The sequence below is a fragment of the Microtus oregoni genome, unplaced genomic scaffold (assembly GCF_018167655.1).
Source record: "Microtus oregoni isolate MIOR12 unplaced genomic scaffold, Mior012 000014F_ref0000157, whole genome shotgun sequence".
Classification (NCBI taxonomy): domain Eukaryota; kingdom Metazoa; phylum Chordata; class Mammalia; order Rodentia; family Cricetidae; genus Microtus; species Microtus oregoni.
The window spans coordinates 27,265,207-27,274,504 of NW_024543073.1; positions in this window are offsets into that span (position 1 = coordinate 27,265,207).

Sequence of the window (9,298 nt, forward strand, 5' to 3'; positions counted from 1 at the left end):
GCGCACATGTGCACGTGTGTGTGTGGGTGTGATTGTGTATATCTGCCTCTGTCAGGTGAGTGTAGGTGCCTGTGAGGACTGAAGAGGACATTTGATCCCATGATAATGGAGTCAAAGACTTTGTTATCAGCTCAACACAGGTGATGATGATTTATCTAGGTTTTCTGGAAGAATACTATCTGTTTTGAACTGCTGAGCCACTTCTGCTCTGTCACCTGTTTTGAAAGAATAATTTCCAAATGAAGATGCATATAGAATAATAAGCATAGTAAATGGAGAATACTTAGGACAGTTATGATTGTATTCACAACTCCACTAGCACACTGTGGCAGGTGAACCTTTACTCGTATATAAAAAGATGAACACACAAATATATAGTGAACCGCAATTTCTGGAAAGAAGTTGTGTCTATTGAAGCTGTTTGACAAAAACTTCAGTAGATGGTCAGTTTGGGATGTACCATTTCCAAAGGCAAATTACAAATTATCCTATGTTCTCTTTAGCACCCAAAGATCTATTCATTGTTTAAAATCTGAGTTTTACCTAACATTCTCATTAAAAAATGGTCTGAAATATATTAATCTTATTATATTCCACATGAACACAGTGACTAAGAATGCTATCATACAGCATCTGAGGCCTATAGCTGAGACTTTTTCTCCTGGTTTATAATCCATTTCTCTGATGTTTATATTAATATATTTTAGAAGCATGCCATTCTAGACTTTCTTTTATTCAAAGACTTTTGTTTATTTTTACAAAATCTTTATGAAAATGTTTCCATGTAGGATTAGTCCAGCCCATTAGGGGGCGTGTTCACCTCGGGCTAATGTTTACATATAAATCTGGCAGGTGTGAGCCCCACTGCTCTCTTTTTTGTATCTCCTGCTCATCGCTGGATCCCTGGTGTTGTAAGCTATCCCTTTATTAAAATTTGCTGTCTCATATTAATCTAGCCTGGTTATTACATCGCCTACATTTTGGGGCTCCAACGTCGGGCTTTTTTGTCCCCGCACCTGCATGGCTAGGTGTGCAAGCTTGATCTTTCCCAGCCTTTGCAAGTAAGTCAGCTTAGCGTTGCCCACTAGCTTTCACTGCATGCTCCCTGCTCGTTTTCCCTTCCCCCACTCCCATCCAGCTGCACATTCATCAGTGGCTCGGCCCAGGCCACGGTACAGTCGCAGATCGGCAGCTCGGCATACCCACTTGGCCCTGCCCACCATACTAAACAGAGTGGCCACCAGCACGAGTCTGTGCAGCTCTGCCCTGCCCCCCAGATCTAGCAAGTGGTGCAAGTGCCTCTGTATTCAGCCTCCCCTCCCCCGCTGAGCACCTAGCAGTAAACAGCCTGATCAGTACACAACACCACTCCATGCACGTGACTGCTCTGCATCCCCTCCCCGCAGGTGGCTGAGTCCTGCTGCCCCATTTCCTGTCCTTCCTCTCTCCTGCTTACAGTTAACTTTCAGTTTTGGGTTTTGAGTAGACTTTTCAGATTGGCTCTGACTTCGGCCACGTGGACAGGTGCATTTCGCCACCACTGGCAGGAAACGGTTATTACAGGTAAAATTTTACTTTTATAAATAAAAATAAATACTGATTTGATTGAAAATGTCTGAAAATGTTTTCAAAATTCAAGACTTTAACAGCCTTTTTGATTGTACCATGTGGGAGATTTTACAAGAGGTGTCTGTCACCCCACATCTATGGATCTTTCTGGAATTCATAGTTTTCCTTGGTACTATATGGTTTGATAATAGAACCATGATAGTCTTTATGAGAAGAATCCAGGATTCTTAAGGCAGAGGTTGAACTCTTAAAAACAATTGAGAATGACAACAATCTTCTCAAGAATCAGTTTGAAGTTCTCCAGGAAGAGAACAGATCTTTGTTTAACATGACTCGGTTAACTGAGCAAAATTTAGAAAAGGTACAGGCTGATGTTCAGAAGAAATTAATTACTATGGAAGAGGGAACAGCTGATTTGAATCGTAAGCTTCAGTTCCTTTCTGTAGGAACTGAAACATTAACTGAGAGAATCAAAACTGCTGAATGTGACAATCGGATTTTGTCTAAAGCTTATGACAGATTGGCAGAAAGATTGTCAATACAAGAAGGCACAGTTTATGCCATAAAAATTATGTCCAAAGATGAGATGTTATCTCTAATGGACAAACTTCATACTATAGAATCCTCAATGAAGGCTTTGGAACATAATTCTGGACAGGAGATTCAGACATTGCAGAAGGCAATGGTGAATAGAATTGAAAAGATTGAGGAATTTCTAAATTCTGATGAAGAAGAACAAAGGGTAGAAAGGCAAATTTTAACTCCATTTATGGGTAAATCTCTCAGGGACAATTTCCACAAAGCTCTACCTACAGCTCTACCTGCCTTTCCAGTAATAACAACAGAGAAAGTGGTTGGTTCCAGAAACCCTAGAGTCATCAAGGAAGATACATGGGAGCCTGTCCGTATGAATGATCTCAAAGAAATTAAACAGGCTGTGATGACTTTTGGGATGCAAGCCTCCTTTGTTAAAGAGATGCTAAAATCTTGGGCCACAATAAACAGGGCCACGCCCTTTGACTGGCTCCAGTTAGCTTCTGCAGTACTTGAGAGTGGACCGCAATTGAACTGGAAATGCTTATTCAGGCAAGAGGCTAGACTCTTAGAATGGCAGGAAAGAGTGAAGGGAATTGACATTTCCATAGATAAAATTCTAGGGGAAGGGCTCTTTTTTGAACCTCAGGAACAAGTTAATTTTGATGAAAACACGCTCTCCATGTGTACTACAGCAGCCGTAAGGGCTTGGGACAGGGTGCAAGACCCAGGACAGAGAATGAAATCATTTCTCAGAGTTAAACAGTGTCAGAGAGAACCCTGTAGTGACTTTTTTCAAAGACTAACTAAAGCTGTATAAATAGGGATATCTGACATAGAAGCAAGACATATAATGAATGAATCTTTGGCTTATGAAAATGCAAATGTGGAATGCAAAAGGATCTTGGGACCTTTAAAGCTCAGATCAACGCCCTTGGAAGAATGGGTCTTGCATATACTGAATGTTAATACATTTGACTATGCACTGAAGCATGGGTAGAAGAAGCAATTTCCAATGGTAAAAGGAGACACCAGAATACCAAATGTTTTAATTGTGGCAAAATGGGTCATATGAAAAGAAATTGTAGACAACAGACTTTCAGAAATAATAATAATGCATCTTAGAAATAACAGAAATAGGAGGACTCAGCCTTCAGGTTTATGTAGAAGATGTGGGAAAGGCAGACATTGGACGAATAAATGCAGGTCTACAAGAGATAGACAAGGCAACCTGATACACGCGGGAAACATGAGGGGGGCCTCACAGGCCCCCATGGCAAACATGGTTCAGTCATTTCCAGTTACTGCAGAGAATGTGCCTCGTTGGGACAGTTAGGAAGCCCCATGCCTACTGTTACAAGCAATAATGATCAGAAAGATGAGTTCCATGTGTTTTGGCAAACTTTTATAAGTGATCAAATACCAAAGCTGAGAGTGTGTGTAAATGGCATTTTTATTACTGGCCTGCTGGACACAGGTGCTGATGTAAGTATGATTACCCCAGAATCTTGGCATCCGTACTGGCCTCTACAGAATGTAAATATTCAGCTCCTGGGAATTGGAACCCTATCTCGAGTAAGGCAGAGCATGGGATGGTTTGAATGCATAGGTCCAGAGGGACAAATAGGAAAATTAAGACCATATGTAGCCAATATTGCAGTGAATTTATGGGGTTGTGACCTATTACAAAAATGGAATACCCAAATTAACATTCCTGCTACTTCTAGAGCCTATATTTCTGAGAATAATATTAAAAGATATTACAAATGGAGAAAACTGGCCATTCGGGCTGTACAAGAACAAGCAATTGATGTCCCTTCAGAGATACCAACAGCCTTGCCTCTAAAATGGTTGACTGAGAAACCAATATGGACAAAGCAATGGCCTTTAGCTGAGGAAAATTACAGGCTTTAGAACAGCTGATACAAGAACAATTAGATGCTGGACATATAGAAGAATCTACCAGCCCTTGGAATTCTCCTGTATTTGTGGTTAAGAAAAAATCAGGTAAATGGAGAATGATGACAGATCTAAGGGCTATCAACAAAGTTATTCAACCTATGGGCCCTCTGCAATCTGGAATTCCTTTGCCGTCTTTATTACCAAAAGGATGGCCTCTCATAGTTATTGATTTACAGGATTGCTTTTTCACTATACATTTACAAAAAGAAGATGAGAAAAATTTGCCTTCACAGTGCCTACTTATAACAATTCTCAACCTTTGAGAAGGTACCACTGGGTGGTCCACTCCCAGAGTATGTTAAATAGCCCCTCCTTGTGCCAATATTTTGTGAATCAACCATTGCAAATAATAGGCAAGAAATTTCCCAAAACGATAGTATATTCATTGCATGGACAATATTTTGTTATCCAATTCAAACATGGATACCTTGGACAGACTGTTTGAAGAAATAAAGGTACTTTTACCTAAATGGGGATTGCAAATTGCTCCTGAAAAGATTCAGAGGGGAGATTCTGTTAATTATTTAGGTTATAGAATAGGTTTGCAAAAAAATTAAGACACAAAAGGCACAAATTAGGAGAGATCGCCTACGGACACTTAATGACTTTCAAAGACTGTTAGGAGACATTTCCAGTCTATGACCAGCTATTGAGATAACACCTAATCTAATAATTCATTTGAACAAAACCTTGGATGGTGATAAAGATTTGAACAGTCCCAGAGAATTAACAGCTGAAGCAGAAAAGGAACTGACAATGATTGAGGAAAAATTACAATAGGCATATGTTGACAGAGTGAATCCAGAACTCGATTGTATTCTCTTCATACTACCATCAAAAATTTCTCCTATAGGAGTTTTAATTCAGAGAAATGATATTATCTTGGAATGGATCTTTTTAGCACATAAACCAAGTAATAAACTGAAAACTTACGTGGAAAAAGTCTCTGAGTTAATTATAAAAGGCAAGTTGAGACTTCGTCAACTAGCAGGCATAGACCCAGCAGAAATTATAGTGCCTTTCACTGCCGATGAACTAAAGAAATTATGGGAAGATAATAAACCATGGCAAAGAGCTTGTGCTAATTTTTTTGGGAGACATTAACAACAATTATCCAAAAAGCAAGAGGCTTAACTTCATATAGAGAACTTCTTGGATCCTTCCTTGAATCGTCCATGATGCTCCAATAACCAGAGCCCATACATTTTATACTGATGCCAATAAATCAGGGAAGGCAGGTTACAAATCAGAAGATTTGGGTAAGGTGGAACAAAGTCCTTATGATTTTGTCCAGAAGGCAGAATTATATGCCATTCTTATGGTGCTAAGGGATTTTATAGAACCTATTAATATAGTTACTGATTCACAATATGCAGAAAGAGTTATTTTATATATTGAAACTGCTGAATTTATCCCTGATGATACAGAACTAACCTCATTGTTTATCCAGGTACAAGATTTTATCAGGAACAGGCTTTGTCCTATGTATATAACACACATCCAATCCCATATGGATCTGCTAGGTCCTCTAGCACAAAGTAATACAGAAATTCATCAATTATTGATGGGTAGTGTGCTACAAGCCTCTGTATTTCATAAAAAACAGCATGTTAATAGCAAAGCTTTGAAGAAAGAGTTTTCTATTACATGGCAACATGCTAAGGAGATTGTAAAGAAATGCCCTACTTACTCTTTCTATAACCAAATGCCACTGCCTTCAGGGGCTAATGCAAAGGGCACCCAAAGGAATGAAATTTGGCAGATGGAAGTGTTCCACTTTGCAGAATTTGGCAAATTAAAATATCTTCATCACACCATTGACACTTATTCAGGCTTTCAGTGGGCAACTGCTTTAAGTTCAGAAAAAAAGCTGATTCAGTAATCACTCATTCATTAGAAGTCATGGCTATCATGGGTATACCTACACAAATAAAGACAGATAATGGTCATGTTTATGTCTCTAGGAAAATGAAACGGTTTTTTGATTATTACAATATCAAGCATGTTACAGGTATACCATACAATCCTACGGGTCAAACAGTCAGAAAGATCAAATCAAACTATAAAGGATATGTTGAACAAACAGAAAGGGATGGAAAACACCCCCAGAATAAGTTACATAATACTTTGTTAACCTTGAATTTTCTCAACGCTAATGAGAAGGGAACAACGGCTGCAGAAAGACATGGGATAATGGAAAAGTTTACTGAACTAAATCAATCAGTTTATTTCATGGATGTGGTGACCTCACCATGGAAGCCAGGAGATGTGCTGCGTTGGGGAAGGGGTTTTGCTCTTGTCTCCACAGGTGAGGAAAAATTGTGGATACTGTCAAAATTAATAAAGGTTTGATTTGAAGAAGAGAAGCCACTTGAAAAAGATAAATAACAATTCATTCACAAGGATGGCGATCATACTGAGGGTAAGGTTTAGAGATAGGTTGGGGGCAGGGTTCTTTTCTTATTTCCACCGGAAAATACTCGTCTTCAAAGAATTTAAGTGACCCTGAATATTTAATTACTGATGATGGAAATAGTTACGACCTACTAAGGATCGACTATAAAACCATATATGTAATGTAAGTATTATATATATATATATACATATGTCTTATCAAATATTTCTTTATTAATATTTAGAGCTGGTTTTGGAGTTGGACTATGGGATAGTCCCTCTTCAATCCCAAGCCTGTTGGTAAGAGATATTTCAGAGTTTCTGTCTCAGGTCAGGAGCCATGAAATGGGACAGACTAAGAATAATTATATACTTGATAAAATTTCTTTGCCTTTCCTCATATCTGTGTCTTTCTTTATATGTCAGTATATGTCTTTGTTGTTAATGTTTAAATTTCCCATAACAAAAAACAACTTTTCCTAGAGTAATCTTTGAAGTTTCCAGGATGAAGATGGGGCCCCACGACATCAACTTAATCTTGTTATTTTGACGTCATGAATATTTTTTAAGCGCTAAAATTAGACCTGTTTTTTGGTACTAACTGCACGAGACAATTTCAAATGGTGCACAGTTTTGACAACACTCTGGCTGGACCTCAAAATGCTCAGAGACTAGTTACTATTTTCTTAGGTCAAAGGTTAATTTGGAAATTTTACCATCATTTGTTTTCACAGGGGCCCCTAAGAAGAACATCACCCCCATGTCAGATAGAAGCAGTCTAAGAGGACGACGTCCCCTCTCCCAACAGAGTTTGCCCTCAGGGTTAGGGACATCATTTAGTGGTTGGTTTAGGGTTGAGGGGATGGGGAGATATTTTATGGAATTAGGGGTATATTAAATAAAAGGGGGGGGGAATGGGGCTGGAGAGATGGCTCAGCGGTTAAGAGCACTGACTGTTCTTCCAGAGGCCCCGGGTTCGATTCCCAGCACCCACATGGCAGCTCACAACTGTCTGAAAATGCAGTTCCATGAGATCTGACACCTTCACACCAACAAACATAATAAAGTTAAATAAATAAATTTTAAAAAGTTTAAAAAAAAAAGGGGGATTAACTGGTTTGATGGGATGATTGCTATTTGTGAATTGCTGTTTTTAGAAAATTCTATTGGTACTGTTTCTTGTATTTTGATATATTGAATATTGAATGTGAGTGTTCCTACCTCTATTTTTGTATAAGAGTATGCTTATAACTTTGTCTATATTGTATTGATACATTTACCATATTACAATGTACATTTCTACCTCTGATATTATTTATATAATAACATTGTTTACATTTGATATGTAATGACATTGTTTACAGTTGAAGATCATTGTCTTCATATATTGCACAGTTTTTTATTCTCTTAGTCTTCAAGTTAGAGAGGTATTGAGAATTATATGTTTGTCATTTATTTTTAGGTTAATCAGGTCTTTTAGATAGAGATTATGTTTAGTATAGATAGTACAATCTTCAGCCTCTATGAAGAGCTGTAGAAAATGGCCTTTAATCTAACCTAGAATTCTGTGCCAACGAGACACAATTACTCCTGGCAACACCATTCTACTCCCGAGAGAACATTGAGCACCAAAGACACTCACTCCACTGGGAGCTTGTCTTCTTGGCAAAACTGGCCTTTAGGTTAAGAAAAGCCCATACCTCAACTACTGAAAAAGATACAGAATATCCATAAGTGGATGAAACAGGATTGTCTTATCTTGCCAAGACAGGGTAGGATAGTTCCAAGAAAGTTCCTTAGCTTTAATAATGATATGTCAGTTATGTTAGGCCTTAGCCAAAGTTGGTTGAATCAACATTGCAAACGAGACTTTGGGTGATTGCCTAGGTAGTCAGTTGTCTCTGTCATTTGTTGCACATTTTGGATATCTCTCATTTGTTAAGTAATATTAATTCCCTTCTCAGATCTTTGATGGAGTTGAAGATTATATAATTGTAGTTACTCTCTATATTATTTAGACTCCTTGAGATAGAATGTTTAGCAAAACTTTTGTTATATGTTTCTTGCTCAATATTGTTTGTTATATTTCTTATTTGTTACTATTGTATATAGTTGTATTTGGTTTAGTTCTGTCTTATTTAGACAAAAGGGGGAGATGTAGGGTTAGTCCAGCCCATTAGAGGGCCTGTTCTCCTTGGGCTAATGTTTACATATAAATCTGGTGGGCGTGAGCCCCACCACTCTCATTTTTGTATCTCCTGCTCATCGCTAGATCCCTGGTGTTGTAAGCTATTCCTTCATTAAAATTTGCTGTTTCATATTAAACTAGCCTGGTTATTACGCCGCCTACATTTCCATATTGGGACATTGCCATTGGAGTAATTAAAATTCTGTGTCTCTGGGCTCTAGAATAATATATTCCTTATTCCTTTTGAAGTGAGGGCTGTATTTGATACAAACATCTCTCTGTTTCTATGTCTCTATGTTCTCTGTCTCTGTTTTTATCTCTCTCCCTTTCATTTACACAAACACACACAAACCCACACACATGCACACATGATTAAAATATACTCCTTATAAACTGGGAAGTGATGGTGCATGCCTTTAATCCCAGCACTCAAGCAGCAGAGACAGGGAGATCTCTGTTTGTTTGAGGCCAGCCTGGTCTACAAGAGTTAGTTCCAGGATAGGCTCCAAAGGTACAGAGAAACTCTGTTTCAAAAAAACCCAACAAAACAAAACAAAAAAACATACTCCTTATAAACATTTATGTGGTCTAATAATATACTTGGCAACAAAATTTAGACTGTGAAAGACTAGAAATATCAATATTGTGATT